Consider the following 16,557-nt stretch of genomic DNA (forward strand, 5'->3'; position numbering starts at 1 on the left):
AGGGCCTCCCTGTGCTCATGAAAATCAGCCCAGCCCTCACCCTGCAGATCTGCTGAGGAACCCAGCCCTGGATACCCAGAGGTTCCCACTCAGAGATGAGGGCTGAGCACAGACAATCACTATGGATTTGGGTCTGACTTGTGTTTTCTTGTTTGCACTTATGAAAGGTAAATTATGGACAACAAGCAATAAGGTAAGGGTAAGTGGACATGATTGTGATCATGTGTGAGTTTCCTGTCCAAGATGTCCTTGTGTTTTCAGATGTCTAGGCTGAGAAGCAGCTGTTGGAGTCCGCAGAGCCTTGGTGCAGCCTGCGTGTTTCCAGGAACTCTCCTGAGCAGCTTCTAGATTCCTGTTCAGGAGCTATGGCTTGCACTGTTTCCTCCAGACTCCAGGACACGGGCTAGAGTGAATCGCATACATCAATCATGATAGTAGTACGCAGATTCCGTGAAGGGCCGATTCACCATCTCCCAAGAGAATGGCAAGAACACGCTGTACCTGCAAATGAGAAGCCTAAGACATGGGAACATGACTCTGTATCATCCTGCAGTGGCACACAGTGAGGAGACATCATTGAGAGCTCCTACAAAACTCTCCCGACTTGGAACCAGTAGGGGGTGCACATTCTGTGGGGGAAAAGTGGCTCCAGGAGCAGGTGCAGGAAAGGAAGTGGCATGTGAGGGCTTTCATTTGGCCTCTAGGATTTTTTTTTCTATTTTAACATCCTGTGACCTGAGGAAACCCTGAAATACATAGCCTTCATTTGATAGTTTACCTATCCTAGGTGAAGTAAACATTCTTCATCAAAATTAATTGCATAAGTACATATATATGTACTTACTTTATTCATCTTTTTTTAGGAATTTCACTTAATGGTTATCCATTGCCATCTCAAAAAAACTTTAAAATCTTCTGCAATGAACTTTTTTTAAAATGTCAAATTAACCAGGCCTGGCGGCTCATTACTGTAATCCTATAACTTGGGAGGGTGAGACTGGAGGACGAATTATAAATGTGAGACCATCCTGGGTTACAAAGTGAGCCCAAAGCCACCCTGAACTGCATAGTGGAACCATGTCTCCAAAAGACAAAAAAAGTCGATTGAACATCATGTAAAAAAAAAAATTTGCTAGTTTTATTCTTGTGATGAGATGTTGTCAAATGCTAAAATAAAACCTTCAGAGTACAAAATTAAATCTATGATGTCCATGTTTATAAATCTCAAAAATAAATGGCCCAATCCTCATCTTGGATGGTAAAATGTAATATAATGTAATGTAGTGCAAGAATACCTGATTCCTCAGCTCAGCCCCAGCCCCATTAGGAGTCCTTTGCTCAGAGAGGAGAGAGAGGAGGGCAGCTCGATGAACTCAAGACAGAGCCAATGAGACTCAGTGAACACTTACTGTCCAAGAGAACTAGCAAGACTTCAGCCTGCAATTTCTTTTTGGACTTTACAAATTAGGAATTCATAAATTACAGCATGCTAAACTGTAAACAATCTCTCCCCTCTCTGTATCCCCACCTCTCTTTTTCTCTCACTCTCTCTACCCACTCATTTAAATCAGTTAAATAATGGAGAATGTGTAAAAACAAATACTGCAATTTCATATATTCAGAATTTCTTTCTAAACTGATTTCCATAAATCTGACCTTACACATTTAGTTTATTTTATAACAGTCTCCTTTCTGAGGTGATTCTGCATGTATCAGTGGCATATACTATAATTTAAAAAGTAAAATATAGATATTGGAACTCAGGACCCTGGGAAACCAAGCAAGCATCTGAAGGTTGTGTTTATTACAGGCTTTAATCCAATACACTGCTTTTAAGTCCAAAGACCAGTCCCACTGGTCCCAGCCTGTTTATAGCAGTTGCCCTCTGTAACCCTTAGGACTCTGCTGTGCATCACTGTGTGAGAGACACAGGGAGTGGGATCCATGTGCACTGAGATAGAATTACCATGTAGAGACAAAAATTGAGCTTTAGGGCACTGAGGGACTGAGCTGCATTTTGACACAGGTCAGAAGTTGTGCAGAGAAAGATTGGGGGGGGGATTGCTGGTGGGATAGATGAATCCTTGTGTGTTCACAGAGACACACAGAAATATGCACAGACAGACAGGAACACAGACACACATACACACACACACACACACACACACACACACACACATAATGACCTTGGACACTTCCTCCTTTGATGTAGCTGCTTCTTGTCTTATTCTACATCTTGACCAGTATGAGGTGGGCTCCAATGCACTGTCTCATTTTCCCACCATGGTCTGATTTTCAGAAGGAATGGGCTAAAATACACCCCCCGTAAAAGTTCCATTTCCAGTGTCTGAATTTTTCATATATTTTATCACTATGATAGAAAGTTCAGGAACACAAACACAGAATGGCAAAATTTCAGTTACCATCTCTTCTTGTAAGTACAAAAACCCTCAGGAATCCAAAATGCATTAATAACAGAACTTATTTAATATTAAACAATAAAGTGCCTGTGCACTGTGGAGGTGGTCACAAAGACAGTGTGCCAATGATTCTGCAGGAATTTCATATGGAACCTGCAATTGCCAAGTTATCAATCTTTTCAAAGAAGTGAATCACTGGCTCAGATAAGTAAGAATCTTGATGCTTAGAAATAGAAAATTATGCACTTGACATCAGATATACCCATCATATTAAATCTTGTTAGACACATGATTGGTAATTACAAGCTCTATCAGCACATCTATAAGATAATCTCTTATGCAAGAGGCACTGTTATTAGGTAGCGAGCAATACTACTACAAAACAGCCAACCTGTAATCAATAGAGAGAAATTTATTGAACCTGTTAATTTGGTAGAAACTGAGCTCAGGGACTCACAAGGAACAGGAATATAGCTGTGGACAAAATCAGGAATTTCAAGGGTTGTTTTTCTTATTTTACTAGAAATTAAAAAAGAAAAGAAAAAAAAGTTTTGACTTCTCAATAAGGGGAATCTGTAAAAAGAAGAAAAATGATTTTCTACCTGACCTAGTCACAGGTTGGGGTGTTCTGCTGTCACTGCACCACAGGAAATGAATGCAACAGTCATAAAAATAAGGGCTTAGAGATAGTAAGACTGAAATAGAAAATGAAAAGCCTTCACTTAGAAGAAAGAAAATAAATGAGGGTCAGACAGCTACCTGTGAGAATTTAGTGGCCAGATAACTGATTGCCTTTGCTCCTGGCTGCATTGATTAAAGAGACAAAAATGTCATTTCCCTGGAACATGTGCCAGGCCCTGAGGTCCCAGCTGAGGAGCCATTGCCTGCCTGCAAATTCCACATGAGCTTCATTAGATTTTCTTTCATGCTCTCAGTGATTTATATCTAAAACTTATGGGTTGGTTAAAAGCAACCTTTGATATGAAGTGAAGTCAACAATAAGCAACAGGATAATGCACTAATACAATGACCTTAGAGTGGAGTGTATCCACATATGCCAAAAATGTTTTCACTCACAGTCTAAAGTGTTTTTTTTTAATCCCACATTTAATTGACAGGAAATGATCTAGTGGATCAAGTGCAAGACTCTGTTTCAGCAATCACTGAGAAACTCATGGTTGACTAGGTTTATCTTTAAAATGTAGGTATGATTTATCACACTGGGTACAGTACAAAGTTTTTCTGAAACAGTTGGACTATCGATTTTCCTTCATCTTTACTTTTTATCAGAAGCTTGTTACTGTATATGTCTAGTTTCTTCATTAAAGCTGTAATGGAATTCTATTGGCGACACATATTAATTTAGTCAATGCAAATTAGCAGAGAGACGTTGTAAAAATCAGGGCAACAAAGCTTATGGTCTCATTTTTTTTTCTGTCTTTTTGGAGACAGGGTCTCGTGCCATGCAGTTCAGGCTGGCCTTGAGCTCACTTTGTAGCTCAGGCTGGTCTCGAACTCGCAACAACTCTCTTGCCTCAACCTCCCAAGTACTGGGATTACAGGCATGAGCCACCACGCCTGACTTATGGTCTCATTCTGGACAGCAGTCCCTGCCCATTCCAATCTGTCCTGATCTGACCTGGCCAAATTATCTTTTCTGTCTTCAACGGACTGGTTCTTTCAGAGGACATTCACCTGGGAACGTTTACGACTCAAATTCAGGAAATTGCACTGAGACCTTAAGGTAACCCAGGGCAGCTCTGAAAAGCCAGGAGTAAAATCCTTAAATGGAAGTATGAATCCTACATTTGCAGATGACATCACAGTAGAGAGATGGGCACAGGAGCCAATCATTAATAATGTTGGGGCTGAGTTAATACCCAATCAGGTGGGCCAAGGGAGGAGGGCTCTTCCCTGTCCTGGCAAGGAAGTGCTTACTGTGAGTTTGATGCTGAGAGCCTGGAACTGGCTGCATATCTAGTTTCAGTGACTTTTTACTGAGCTCTGCAAAGGATCCTCAGACGCCTTCAAGCATCACAATGGTAACTGGATGGTACTGGCGCTGGGAATGGGACACAATTGTGTGAGTTTTGGAAGGGAATAGGCAGAACCACTGTAAGTCCAGGAGGTCTTTTTGAGCAGCCCTACGTAAAGCTGTGTTTGAGGCATGTAATGGTTTGGGGCAAATCTGAGTTCTGTCCTCAGAGTGAGAAAAAATTATCATCTGAATTCCTTCTGTGAGACTGCTACTCACAATGATGATACCGCATAAACAGAAGTAGCAATCTCACCACACTGAGTATAGAGTTCTTGATCCAAAACAAGAAATTAGAAGAGATCCTTAAAATTCAGAATGCTTCCCACATGGATAGTCAGCTGGCCAGAAGCTACACGTGGTTCTGTGGATTTAAAATAGATTTTCACCTATGTATCTTCTATCTATCTATCTTTCCTTTTCTCATTTCTTTTTTTATTTTTTATGTTTGGATACAGAGCATATCTGTGTAGTCTGGCCTGGCCTTGAACTCTTGGCCATGCTCCTCTATCAGCCTCCAGTGGGAGGAGATTATTGTCCTGAGTAACTGCACCCAGAAAAAAGAACTTTGAGCCCAGTTTCTCTAACCCATTTCATCAGCCTGTGGGGTCTACAGGAAAGAGGGTTTAGAGATAAACTGGCTGTTTGTATTTACATTTCTGTTATCTCAGGAGTGTAGTAATTAGCAACTGCAAGTCACCATAGCAGAGGGAAATCTGCATTTTATTGTGGGGGAGAAAATTCATTGCTTATTCAAAGTCCAAGGTCATTGGCTATTCTCATTGTAATTCTTATCAAAGCCACTAATTTTGCAACTTTAAAAGAGGCCCTTACCTTTGCTAGTGTCTAATTTATAAGCTAAGTAAATAAACAACTATTTTTTTACAATTGAACTGCTGAAGCAAGCCATTTCATAGAGTTCAGAATGCTGTGGAGTATTTGGGGGATGGCGATGCACTAGACCCTGAGGGGAAAGTTCCTGCAGAGAACAACTTCCTGTAGGACATGCTGTTAATCCCACACTGAAAAAACAGTCAACTGGTGATAACAGGGATATAGAGATGTGATTAATGTGCGAATAGAAAGGGAAATGTGTCTCCTATGAAAGAATGGCTATAGATTTAGGGCTGTGCTTAGACTTTAACCTGAAATTTGAAACACTGAGCATGGCATGGTGGCATATCCCCTTAACCCTGGCACTCAGGAATCAGATACAGAAGGGTTCTTGCAAGTTTATTTAAGGCAAACCTTGGCTATGAAGTGAGCTCAAGGACGTGCTGTACTGCATTGTGAGACCCTGTCTCAAAAAGTCAGTAAAGAATTTGCAACTCTAAGGTGAACTTTTTCCTGAAGTAGGGGTATATTCAAATATTCAGGCTCTGCATGAGTATTAAAGAATAGGAATGAAAGTACTTTTTGAATGAGAAAAGCCAACTGATTAAAAGGAAATGGAAGGGCATAGACATGTGGAGGGAGAGAGAAAGAAAGGGTCTGTCTGACAGATAGTGTTGGGGCAAAGTAAACAGCACTGAGCCATAGAGGTGCACAAATATAACCCCAAAACCAAGGCTACCCTGGATAACTGAGCAAGAGCTTTTTCAATAAGAGATGCACATTTAGGGTTTATGTCCACCCCAAATTACCTTAACGAAAGTGCCTTAACTTAGATAATGAGGAGAAAATGCTTGCAGTTTAAACTTATATTGGACTTGTAAGTTGACACAAAGTTTCTATTAGTGATTCATGGCACAATGCAAAGTTTATAGGCTCATGTCAGTGATCCAGAAATGAGTCTTTGGTCTCAGGAAAAGGACACCATGGATGAACAACTAGTGATTTAGAGTGCCCTGCATTCAGTGAGGTACATGTGATGTTTAGTGTTGTACTATAAATTTGTCTTTCTGTTAGATCTGAAAAAAAGTTCAAGGCATTTGTATTCAGCAGGCTGAAAAAAATCTAATACTTAGCATGAGGTTTACAATAGCAGGTTTCTCTTTTTACATATTCAATGCATTTTGTTGTCATTTACTCATAGGTAGATCAAGTCATTTTAATTTCGAAACTCAAATAGCACTTTTGTGTCATTCCTTCATGTTATCCCATATAGAACATGGGCCTTACCCAGTTGTTTCCAGTTTTGAGAGCTGTATTCACCTATTTCTCCTGAGCAGCTCTATCAGGAGAGCAGTGCAATCCTGTTTGGAAATGTGAACAGTACTGTGGGCATTTTGTGTCTTTGTTTCCCTGGATTTTTTTTTTTCTTATTTTTACTGATGTGGCCCAATCTGGTCAAACTGCTTGACATGTATCCTCCAGCCAAGAGGATAAAATGGAAATTTTAAATTGGTAGAAACCAAGGTGAGTGTTTAGCCATTAGGGTTAGGATGAGACATAACAAGTATTTCTGTAATATATCTTTTAATATCATCTCTATAATAGAGTTTCAGGTTTATAACTTCAATTGAGTGGTGTCATGCAGCTTCAGAAGGATTTGAACTTTTGGCACTTTCACCTTTCTAAAGAGAGAAGATTCTAAGGCACCTAGGACTCATTAGAGTACTGACTACATGCACAGCTGTGTGAGCATACAGAAAGAGTTCTAAAAGTTGAAAAGACCATGAAAATCACTAGATAGAGCACCTGGGGCTATACTCAAGTGGAATGGGGAAGGAGAAAATGCACTGGAAAAGAAAAAATTTCCCAATAGATATTTTGTGACTAATTTTCCATTTAAAAATAAGATTTGGGCATATTTGATTTTTCAAGATACAAATTATTCCTTTAGTTCCATGAATATGATCTAGTATTCTTAAATATGACAAGCTACAGAATACTGGAAAGATTTCATTCCATGTACAGATGATTTTGCCAATCTTTTCTTTCTGAGGAAGTAACTTGATTTCTATAGAGTTTTTTTTTTTTTGTAAAATATTTTCATTTTCTCATAAAAAGTTTTGAGAGAATCAGAAAATAATTACTACCTATGAAGAATATCTGTGACTGGAATTCTTACCAAAACAAAGGCTAGTGTTTTGTGATGATTACCTGTGGTGTTTTTCATGATGAGTATGAATCTTCCAACTCGTTTTTAAAGCCCTGCACTTCTTAGTGGATAACTAACTGGTTTATAGCACATCGCAAATGACTCACTTTGTATGTGCTTGACAACAACCATATAACCTGGGTTGGATAATAAGGGGGAAAGTAGTCTCCTCACTTCCTGTACATGAGCATTTGCCTTAGGTTATTTGCCTCGGGTTTGCTCATGCTATCAGATTAAAATCTTCAACCTTCCAGGGGAGATACTTCAGCACAGAGAGAGAGAGAGAGGCAAGGGCCATGTACTAGATGCAATCTCATAGGTCATGCTTCCTGGTCACATGAATCCACATGCAGATGTCTTTCCTGATAACCCAGGTGCCTTCACACTCACAAAATGTGACAGTAGAAGTCTAAGCATCAGAGGTGTCAAGTTGTGTACATTACTTTTGAAAATTTAATAAGCCACAAGTGATTAATTTTCAACCCTTGAGAAGGAAAGGGCTATTATTGAAAATGTACCATGCTAAATCCTTGTCTATTCACAGGGAAAGGGTTGAGGGTGGGGCTGCATGCTGCTCTCATTGTGCCCTCCTAACCCTAACACTAACCCTAACCCTAAACCTCCTGCTAGGATTTTTTGATAAGTCTGGATTCCCCTGAGATGTAGGGTAAAGTTCGGTGACATAGTTGGATATTTTATAAAAGTCATAATGCCGGAGACAACTAACTGTGCCAGTTAAATGACCGTTTATATATGTGTTGTTAAACAGACAATTGTATCCTCAATAGTGAGCTTCATTGTCATGAAGATGAATTGCAAAATAAATGAGCACACTCTCACAATTCCAAAGTCATTTTAGGATGTGTAAAAATCTCATTAGGATTTATTAAAAAAGTTAACATAAGTAAATTTTAATACACATTTTAGCATTGGCTATGATTAAAATAACTGTTAGGACCTTGCCAGGCATGTGTAAACTACTGTCTTATATCTAGAGTCATGTGATAAATGAATAAATTGTTGAATACCTTAGTTCTATACCTTATAATGATAATAGTTGGATTTTATGATAGGAATTCCACTATTTAATAGTGGAAGGTGAAATAAGGCTGTAAAGGACAACTTGCAAAGTTACTGGCTATTAAGCACACAAACTGATCTCTTTGACTTAGGAAATTCACTTGTACATGCAATTTTTTAAAAACTGGGGTTCAAACTCAAAATTCTACATTTTCAGGCAGACACTGTGCCGCTAGGCTATATTCCATGAATTGTAATAGAAATTTTTTTCTGAGTGCAGAGACAGAAGCACCATTGGTCATGTAGCTATTCTAATTCATTGTCAGTTACTGAACTTTGTTGAAGAGGACAAGGTAAATGACACAGTCTGTGATTTTTTATAGCTCATTCAAATATGGTTTTTACATTTTTGAAATTATGTCAGTGTGAATTGCATGTGGTATGTGCTCATAATTTCAATCCACTTGTTTATACCTGCTCCATTTTTAGATGGCACATATCTGTATTTCAATCCAGAGATGTTGTCTGTGGTACATTATCTTATAAATTTTATTAATGTTTGATGAAACTTTAATGTTTCCACCATATACACTGTTATTTGAAAGTGGATACATTTGTATGAATTCCAACTGGTTCTCTGTTAATTTTATTTTGTTTCTTGTGTCTTTTCTGTGTCCATTGATATCATTATAGGATGTCTTTCTCTAGATTTTAATGTGTTTAATTATATTAATTACCCAATAACACCACTAATACTTTTGAGAGTTTATTCTCTATTGTCCTTTAGGATATGCACAAATATAGAGCAATGAAATATCCTGTTTTCTGTAGAGTAATTAACATTTTCATATTTCAGCAGTTATCTCTATTTCTCTCTGGGAATTCAGCTCCCACAGGCTCAGGGATGGACCTGTTATGGGCACTGTTTTCCGTATTGTAAGACTTCGTAAGACTGCAATGCAGATTAATGCCATGCACTCAGCTCATAGTTCTGCCTTGTGTTCTATAATGTTCTGAAATTGAAGTGTTTGTTCTTTTCCAGTATCTTTATCCACTCTTGTTAATATGTTTTGAGGCACTGATTTTGAGTAACTGAAATAACTCAAAAAATTTACATTCATTGTCATAGATTGTGAAATCCTTTAGTTAAGCTGTTTATTTGAAGCATGTAATTTAAAATTTGTGGTTTGATCTCTCATTCTAAAAGTATTCTTCATTTGTTTCAGCTTTTCATTTCTAATTTCATTCCAGCATTGTGTAAGAGCTTTCTTTTCATGACTTTGATTCCACTCCACTAACTATGTTATGTTCTGTACTGCTAGGCTCAACCTGGGCCACATGTGCAAATAGTTGACTTATTTTGATGACTGTGTGCCATGTATTTCTGTGATAAAATATTCACTAGAATCCATCTGATATGGTGCTTTGATTTGTTATCATGTTGACTTGATGGTGACTTTAAATATTGCTCTGCCTTCCTGAGTTGTCAGTCACTGATAGATTTGTTAGGAATTCTTAAATATATTCTTATAAATGATTGATTTTTCTCTTCCAATCCTGTTTCTGTTTTGGTAGTTAGTTGCTCTTTGTAGTGGGATATGTATTAAGGAATGATATTAGTTTTTAAAGAAATGCAGATTGTACACATGGAATATAGTCAAACTAATGTAGCTTCAGTAGATTTGTTGAATCAGTGCCACCCAGGTATGTGTTTTTTCACAGCTTTCTGTTTAATCTATCCTCAGCAGTATCCACATAATAACTGCTGCTCTCCAGGTGGTGTGAGTATTTGCCCATTATGTAGTTTTCTACCTATCCATCAGCTTTGCCACATGTTCTCTCCATTCCTTTTAATCTGACCTGTTCTCTTGATAATGTCACCTGCTCCCCTGATAGGCTGACCTGTTCTCCTTTTGGTGAATTTACCATTACACAACAGTTAGCTGTGAATTTATTGCACTGATATTACCACTATAGTTTGCTTAGCACTATTATGGATATTGTCTCATCATTTCATGTCTAAAGACAGGTAGGCAGATATAAAAGACTGAATACCTGAATTTCAATTTATTGTTTTAATCATTTAAAGAAAGCTTATTCTCCTAAGTTTTTGTTTAGATTTAGTGATAACAATGAAAGTGTCCCACATGTATTCAGAGTGTTTTACCATTGGATCTTAGGGAAGAAAGGAAAGTAACCATGTGATAAAATCCTTTCAGATCAGAAAGTTTTATTGCATTATTGATGACAACTCTTCTTTGGAAATTTTCCAAAATTTACAATGTGTGCTTTTTCATGGAGACTGTTTGTTGTCATTGTTGTTTTGGATTTTTTTTTTTTTTTTTTTTTTTTTTTTTTAGTTTCTTCCTTTTTACTTTTCAGGAACTGCTTAAAAAGTGCACAAAGAAATATTGTGTTAGGTTTTGTGGTATTTCTCAATGTAATCATTTTTTACTTTTGTTCACCCTGGCTGGTATGTGAATCAAGGCCAAAAATCAAGGCCTTTCTCATTTAGTCTTTTGGACACAGTTTCTGACTTTTTAATTTCTCTTGAAAAGAATCACATGTATTTCCAGGAATAATAGCACAAATTACTTTCTAGACATTATAAAGGAGTACTTTTTCTGTGGATTTTCTTAAACTCCATAGTAAAGGTGTTTGTGGAATTTAGGAGCTGAGTGTTGATTTAGTAAATCTAAATATTTTGTTCTTACACACTTCAATATTTGGGGATTTTCATAAATGTGATTTAGATTTTGTTTTCTGTTCAGTATTTCTCCTGAGTCAATAAGTTTTTGATTATTTTTAGATTTGTGCTCATTCATCTTTACTCTGAATGCAAAAATCTTTGTTATTTCCTTCCCTAAATGTTTTCTTGTTTAATTCCCATTCTATAGATTTCAGTTTCTTCTAATTTCCTTGGCTGCTTGCATTTCTCCTCAGGAAACTTTTTCATTAACTGTGTTTTGTAGTATAAATTGCATAGTCATTCACATTTCTCTTTCCCATGTCAATGCACATAGGCAAGGAGATTGCATATTTCAGAATTCTAGGACATACCTGTTTCTCTCTGAATGTAAATGAAATGTATTGTGCTTTCTTCTTGAGAGGTACAACATGAGCTGAATTGTGCAAAAATATTCTACTTCCATTTGGATGCATTAAAAGTTGTCACCCTTTCCTCAGATCCATTTGTCCAGTGATATGAATGTTGAACTTTGAATGTTTTTCATGTTTATTATGCAAAATATTTCCTTGCTTAAAAGTATTGAACATTTGTAGGCTTTTTTTTTCTAACTTTCATCTATAATTGTTGAAAAAATCAAAGGTGTGTTTAGTTTGGTTATTTGGGGTTGGAAATTGAACTCAGGGCCTTGCACATATCAGTCAGTTGCTCATACCACCGAGATGTATCCCTGGTACAAGGCTGTGATTGGTAAATTACTGAATTAATTTTAATTTTTATTTGGTGATGGAGCTTGATGCATTGCCTCACTCTGTAGTCTGCACTGTCCTTATTACATAGACCAGATTGGACACTACACATGGCATTGCTGAAATTCCTGGTAATCCTCTTACACCAACCTCTCAAGTCCAGGGAGAACAGGCCTGTGCCACCCCAGTGGGCTGAACTCTTCCTTCTGTATTTAGTGACCAGTTATTTTGCTAAACCTCCATTTTCATTGAACTTCCAAAATCTTTTTTCCCACATTGTCTTCCTTTACACCCAAGTAGTTTTTCTAGTATTCATGTACAAGGAGATAATTTGGTGTTCCTGGGTTATAGGATTATGACTAACTTTCCCTAATTTCCTTGCCTAAAGAATGGCTAAATAAACCTTTGTTTTCATTAAATTTTAGTACTTCATAGACCTCCTTTCATATTCAACTAAATATTTATCTAGGAAAACATTTTCAAGAGTGTAAATGCGTCTAGAAAGAAAGATGAACTCAGTGTTATGAATAACTAGGTGTTTTGTCAATGTGCATTTGCAGGGTCCCTCTTTGAGCTCTTCTTTAAAGTCAGTAAAAATTAAAATATAAGTAGCTCTGCAAGTTAATCCATGCCACATTTCTGTGGTGTTTTGGCATTGTGTTATAGTTTGGCATCAGTGTTACTGAGTGACAATATTTGAATGCACTTGTGTTTTGATGACCTTGACATTGCAGCCAATTCTTGAAAGAATGTCCTTCAGTTAGACATTTTATAAGTGAAGCTGAAATATATTAGTTATGTTTCTAACCTTGAGCACTCTTGTTATTATGTAGGAGACAGTGAACTTTGAGAATGTAGCTGTGAAGTTCACCCTAGAAGAGTGGAATTTGTTGTCTCCATTCCAAAAGAAGCTCTACAGAGATGTGATGAGGAAAACATATATGAATATTACTGCAGTAGGTAAGTATGATGTTTTATTTATTTGTACAAAGAGCATTAGTAATTCCTCAGTATTTGAGCATGAATATTGCAACAAGGGAACTTGAAGGAATGAAATCATGTCACACTTTATTTAAACTTAGAAAAATATCAAGAGATACACTTGTTTTTATTTTGTTTTATTTGGGAATCCATAGAAAAGTATTTGAATATAGGAATCAGAGGTAGTGCTGATACTATATAACAAAAAACACTAATATATGAGTTTGAAAGTTTCCTTCCTGATCAACATCACGGGAATGTATGAGAGAAATTTAAATATTGTATTCTAATATATAGGAAATGAAGATAATTGTGAATTTTGATAGAAACTCATCTTCAAAATGACCATTTATGTATTCATGTGAATACTGAGGCTTTCATGATCTAAAAAAATGTTTTACATAGATTGAATTTTCAAAATGCAAATGAATATTACTGTTTACAATAAGTACTTTGAAAATGTCCTATAAAATGTTTAGCTTTTCATGTTTAAATTTCCTCATACATTGTTGATTTATACATAAAATAGAAACATAGTAATAAATATTCAGAGATCTCAAAGTTAAAATAATATGTTTCATATTTTTTAACAAGTACATTCATCAGTTTTTGTTTTGTACTTTTGAGCCATGATTTCGTACTGTAGCTCAGGTTGACTTTAAACTTACAGTGTATCTCATACTGGCCAGAGCGTCCTGCTGCCTCTATCTCATGACCTTTGAGTGAGTTGTGCTGTGTCATTATGTACATTGGTTTTCAGTATATTGTCAAAATATTAAAATCATCAAATGTTAATGATCCACACAGTGTGTTGTTTAATGCAGCACATGAAAGGACATTTACAATCTCTGATATAAGAATAAATTTATAGGGGAGTTTCACAAATGGCAACTTGCTAGAGGACTTGAGGGAGAGTGTCATATTAAATACTAGAATATGACAACATAGAGCAGGCCAGACGCATCGATAATGATTCTTATTAACCAAGGAAGTAACTGAAGGGAAAAATAAAACTGGGAAAAGGAAGGAAAAGCATGGATGGAGAGCTGAAGCCCAATGAACTCATGGAGCCCTGTTCCACACTGTACTTGGCATGGCCAGAGGATTTAAGCTTGTGCCATGACCATGGCTGCCGATAATGGGAGTCTGCAAACCCTGCACCATTAACGTGGCACAATGACCAGTGGATCCAAGAGCAAAAGCTGTATTGGCTTTTGGAGACTGTTGGAAATTGATAACCAGGACCCTGCAAAGCAGCCAGGGCCAGCTGGCTGTGCTGGAGAAGACTGCAAGAAGCTTCAGAGCTCTGAAGCCAGACACCATATAGTTTTCTGACTGATCCATGCTGTACCGGGGTATGCAGTGAAGACAAGTGGTGCAATTTGCATTGGACTCAGGAAAAAGATCTGCACTGAGTCCCAGTGAGTACTAAGGACTGGGTCCCACAGCTGCTGTCGCTGGTTGAGGACATCTTGGAATTGGGCAGAGCCTGCCACCATGGCAGCATCAGTAACACAGAGAGGTCTGGTGGAGGATATCTTGGAGTTGGGCAGAGCTGGCACCGTGGTGACATCAGATAGTCATCCCTGGTGCAGAGAGGTCTGGTGGAAGACATTTTAAAATTGGGCAGAGCCCTGCACCATGACATTGTCAGTGACACAGAGAGGACTGGTGGAGGACATCTTGGAATTGAGCAGACCCAGCGCTGCAGGGACATTAGATAGTTGTTCCTGGCACAAAGTGATATGGTAGAGGACATCTGGGATTTGGGCAGAGCCCTGTGCTATGGTGACATTAGTCAGCTGCTTCTGGCACAGAGAGAATTGGCAGGTTCTGCTAGGGCTGAACCATGCCTCTGGTTGGGACCCAATAAGCAGATACAAAATTGTTGTGACTGTGATGTCCACAAGGTAGAGCCTAACTTGCAGATTGACTGGCACAGAGGCAGGAAGCTACTCTGCATCATCCTTGCATCCCTGCCTACCTCATATAATAGCAAATTGGGGAGGGCAGCAAAACTGAAGTCAGCATGCTTTGGAAAGTCCCTAAGCAATATAGAGGAGGTCAGACTCCAGTCTGAAAGAAACCAGAAACAAGACAAGAGATAGAAATTAAAAAAATCTTGTTGCTGTATGTGAGAAAATAAGCCCAGGAGAAGTAAACACAGAAGAGAACCACCACAGAAACCATTCAATACTAGACACGGCATCAGCTGAAATAAAGAAATACCTTCATGACCTCATAGATTAATTGAAAACTGTACTTCTGATCCAAGTGAAGCAAGATATAAAGAGATTAATTAAATGGTAAGCCCCACCCAAGGAAACACAGATGGAAGAACGTGGGAAATCAGAAAGAGAAACTTCAGAAGAAGAATTTAAACACAACCTAGAATACATGAAGCAGATCCAAAGATATTACCATGAAACTAAAAACACCATTGATCACTGGCAAAATGCCTTGACAGAAACTAAAGTTAGCCTTTTGAAACTTGAAGAGAGATTTATGATATATGATCATGTAAGAAAATACCCCTTAAAAATAATGAGGAATCAGAAAGAAACAATTCAAAGGCTAGAAGATGACAAAGGGATACATAACTTAAGAATAAAGCATATGAGCGAGGAAGCAGGAGCAGCCAAAAATGAAATACAAAGAATACTCACACAAATATTAAAGGAAAACTTCCCAAGTATAGGAAAAATAAATGATATCCAGATATATGAGGCATACAGAGCTGCAGCTACTTACAACCAAAACAGATATACGCCCAGACATATAATAATCAAGATTCCAGAAATCCACCAAAAGAACAGAATACTAAAAGCAGCCAGGGAAAAGAACCAGATAACCTACAATGGGAAAATTATCAAAATAATAGATTTATCAACACAAACTCTCAAATCAAGAAAGGACTGGGGAGAAATATCCCAAGACCTGAAAGCAAATAATTCTCTCTCAAAATTAATGGAGAAATAAGCTATTTCCTAGACAAGGAGAAACTGTGGGAGTTCATGGCCACCAACCCAACCCTATAGAGAGTGCTGAAGCACATTCTAGTCAGAGGAAGGAATACCAGAATTCCAACAACAGTGGCAGAGAGGCCTCAATTAATGGGGTAGGCAGTGGAATGATGTAGTAAGGTGGACAAATTATAGCAGTAAAGTGGAGTAGCAGACATGTGGCAGAGACAGTAAGCTATAAGCTTTAGTATAGGTAGCTTTGATACACTATACAAAAAAGACAGAGGTCATTTTTAATAGTGTATCAGGATTTAAAAGTCACAGTAGTCTTATCACTCTGTTTAGCTTGAATTAATTTGTCCCAGTATGTCCACTCATATCAGATTTGAGGGCACAGACATCTGACCCAAAAATAGCAGGTTATACCATGGTAACCATTCTTAATTTCCTATTACCTTCAATTGAAACCCTGTATTACTTACATTGTCTTACTATGATGAATCTTATTTGAATCTGATTGGTTAGACTGTGGTTTCATCTTGCCTGATTTTATTTGAATTTGGTATGCTTGATGTATCAACCGTAAAAGTAGAGGCAACTACTCTCTAGATGACAAGATGTAAAAGATATCCACACTGGTTTTGATTATTAACAGCTCTC

The 16,557-nt window shown here is 37.6% G+C and overlaps 1 long non-coding RNA gene across 1 annotated transcript in view; it reads left to right on the forward strand.

Moving 5' to 3' along the window:
* Positions 1–16,557, forward strand: part of LOC106026200 (uncharacterized) — a 31,795-nt gene that overhangs the window by 13,361 nt on the left and 1,877 nt on the right. Inside the window, exon 4 of the long non-coding RNA XR_010047704.1 lies at positions 12,787–12,913. This is a non-coding gene — a long non-coding RNA (uncharacterized LOC106026200). The remainder of the gene's footprint in view (positions 1–12,786; positions 12,914–16,557) is intronic.

This window comes from Cavia porcellus, unplaced genomic scaffold (genome assembly GCF_034190915.1).
Source record: "Cavia porcellus strain 051 isolate PalLab524CR breed Dunkin Hartley unplaced genomic scaffold, mCavPor4.1 scaffold_5, whole genome shotgun sequence".
NCBI lineage: Eukaryota > Metazoa > Chordata > Mammalia > Rodentia > Caviidae > Cavia > Cavia porcellus.